The 2,585-nt window shown below is 37.6% G+C and overlaps 1 pseudogene; it reads left to right on the top strand.

Annotated features, from left to right (window-relative positions):
- Positions 1 to 644: 644 nt before the first annotated feature.
- Positions 645 to 2,120, top strand: LOC131676335 (putative nuclease HARBI1; annotated as a pseudogene).
- The last annotated feature ends 465 nt before the right edge of the window (positions 2,121 to 2,585 follow it).

The raw sequence follows: 2,585 nt of genomic DNA, 5'->3' as shown, positions 1-2,585 counted from the left end.
CGATCATGGATGTCTGTTCTCTGTGCTTTTACATTTTATTTTCAAAAATATTTTAAGAAAATTGGCGTAAGTTTTTATACTACTTTATCCTGGGTCCAAGAATCCAGAGTCCCAAGAAAGTCAGATATTTTAAAAAGAGCTCGCAATTGGCTAGGTGGTGGCTATACTTTTGATGCGTCGCAATGATCGTATTACTGTAAAACAAATCAAATTTTATTAAGTAAAAAGGACAAAGCGAAAAACCGGATGACCAACTCTTACATTTCTTCCAATAGCTTGAACAGGGCGTAAGATTAATTCCTGTTCCAACAATAGGGGATCATCCATAAATGACGTAGCATTTTTTGAGTGGTTTTTAACAACCCCCTCCCCCATCGTAGCATTTCGTCACAAACCCTTGGATAACCCCCTGGTAATTACGTAGCTTGTCGGTAAACCTCCCCCCCCCCCCTTGATCCCGTAAAAAAATAAACGATGTTAGGTGAAACGGGTAAAGCTACGTAACATGACATGACCCCCTCCCCCTGTCGTCACACATCATCACAAAACTCCCCCATCTCCCAAATAATGCTACGTCATTTATGGATGATCCCTAGCGTTCTCTGCCATTCCTTTTACACTAACTTCTTCCGATACTTATTAAATTTTCACAATAATACGGTCATGAAAATCATAAAACGCATTAACAAACTCCATTTAGCGTACTTATGAAATTCATATGTATAACTTATGTATTGCATATGCGTCTTATAAAATATGGTCAGGTTCATAAGCCGTGACTTATGAAAATCTTAAGCATATTTTCCTCAGTGCGGAATTTCGACTTTGTAGAATATCGTTCTTTTCGAATTACAATACTATATTTTGGGTTTCAAAAATGGATCCTGGTAAATCTTTATTTCTTCCGTTTCCGCTGGTAGCCGGATTTGAAGATTATTCCACTGATAAATTCCGCCAGATGAAGACGTATTTGATCCGTAGAGAAGGCAACGACAGTAATTTTAAAAGTCTCTACCGTTTTACATGTGAAAATATCAGTTATTTGGCTGATACTTTTCTCGGTGAGTACACCGAGACGCGAGGAGGCGCGCTGAATAACGTGCAGAAAATGAAATGTTTTTGCGGTATGTTGGAGATCCAGGTTTTCAGGTATTATTAAATGTTTTATCACCACTCATTAGATTACTTGCTTCGTATTTCCCGAGCAAAAATTTGCTAGTTTAGTCCTGAAATACGTGGACATCGAAACAACTTCCTCTCAGTTTATTCCGGAGTGTTTCAAATTTCTTTAATCCTTTTAATAATTTCTTGGAAATTGTTATTTAAAGGTTGGAGTTGGAGAAGACTTAGGAGTCCACCAAACCACAATATGCAAAACCATTTGGGTTGTAGCTAGAAAAATTGCCGGACGAGCTCACGAGTGGATAAAGTTTCCTCAAAATAAAGAAGAATTTCAAAAGAAAAGACAATCTGACGAAAAATATATAATTTCCCATCAGCAATTGGTGCAATAGATTGCACACACGTGGCAATTAAACGACCGAATGAGTATAAAGATGAGTATGTTAATCGCAAAGGTATAACCACATTTAACGTTCAGGCAACATGCAATGGTGCAGAAATGTTCACGAGCGTGGATTGCCGTTGGATTGGTTCTGTCCATGACGCCAGAATATGGCGCAACTCTGAAATTCAAAGTATTCTTCAAGGAAATCAAACAGGAGCAATCCTTCTGGGCGATGAAGCCTACCCATTAACACCTTGATTAATGATTCCATACAAGAATACTGTGAATGAAGAACAAAAATCATACGACATATTGCACACCAAAGAAAGGGTGATAATCAAAAGACTATTCGGTCAGGTTAAGCAACGGTTTCCGATCCTTCAATCCAAAATCCGTATAAAGACTGAAAGAATACCAACCATGATAGTTGCTTGCTTCACTCTTCACAATGTTGCTAATTATCTCAATGACGAGGATTTTTCCCTAGCTGAGGAGGAGTTAAATAGACCAAGCAATGATTTTCCTGAACGAGAAGCAAATGATACAACTAATACGTTACTACAACGCGGAAAACGCCGACGAGATGCAATTGCATCATTCATCCATGGATAACAAAAATGCATAATTATTTCTAATTTAGATTTCAAATAACTATTTTTATTTCGTTAAATTACAAATATTTGTTTTCATTGTTTCAATAATTTCAAATATTATTTACTTCAGTGTTCATTGCTTTGGGAAAACGAGTTGTTCTTTATGTCGCACGATCACATGATTTAAATCCTTGAAACTGTCCCATTCTCCAAACGGATAAGTGGGGCTAGCTACACGATCAATGATCAACTGGTGACCAGGATATGGTTCGTGTTTGGTTGCCAATGACTGCGGTTTATACTCCGCCTTCGACAGGTAATAGTCCATTATACCAGTTGCTTAAAGTAATCCATTTAGGGAGCTTCAAAAATGGTGTTACGTAAGGAATACTTACTATTCGAAAACTAAACCAGCATTTCTACAGACTTTTTAAAATCTTGTGCAGTCCGGTCATCTTTAGGTGCTCAATTCGAACGACCGTTTC

This window comes from Topomyia yanbarensis, chromosome 1 (assembly GCF_030247195.1).
Source record: "Topomyia yanbarensis strain Yona2022 chromosome 1, ASM3024719v1, whole genome shotgun sequence".
In the NCBI taxonomy this organism is placed as follows: Eukaryota; Metazoa; Arthropoda; class Insecta; order Diptera; family Culicidae; genus Topomyia; species Topomyia yanbarensis.
Note: the sequence above shows the minus strand (reverse complement) of the source record. Positions and strands in the feature narration are given on the sequence as shown.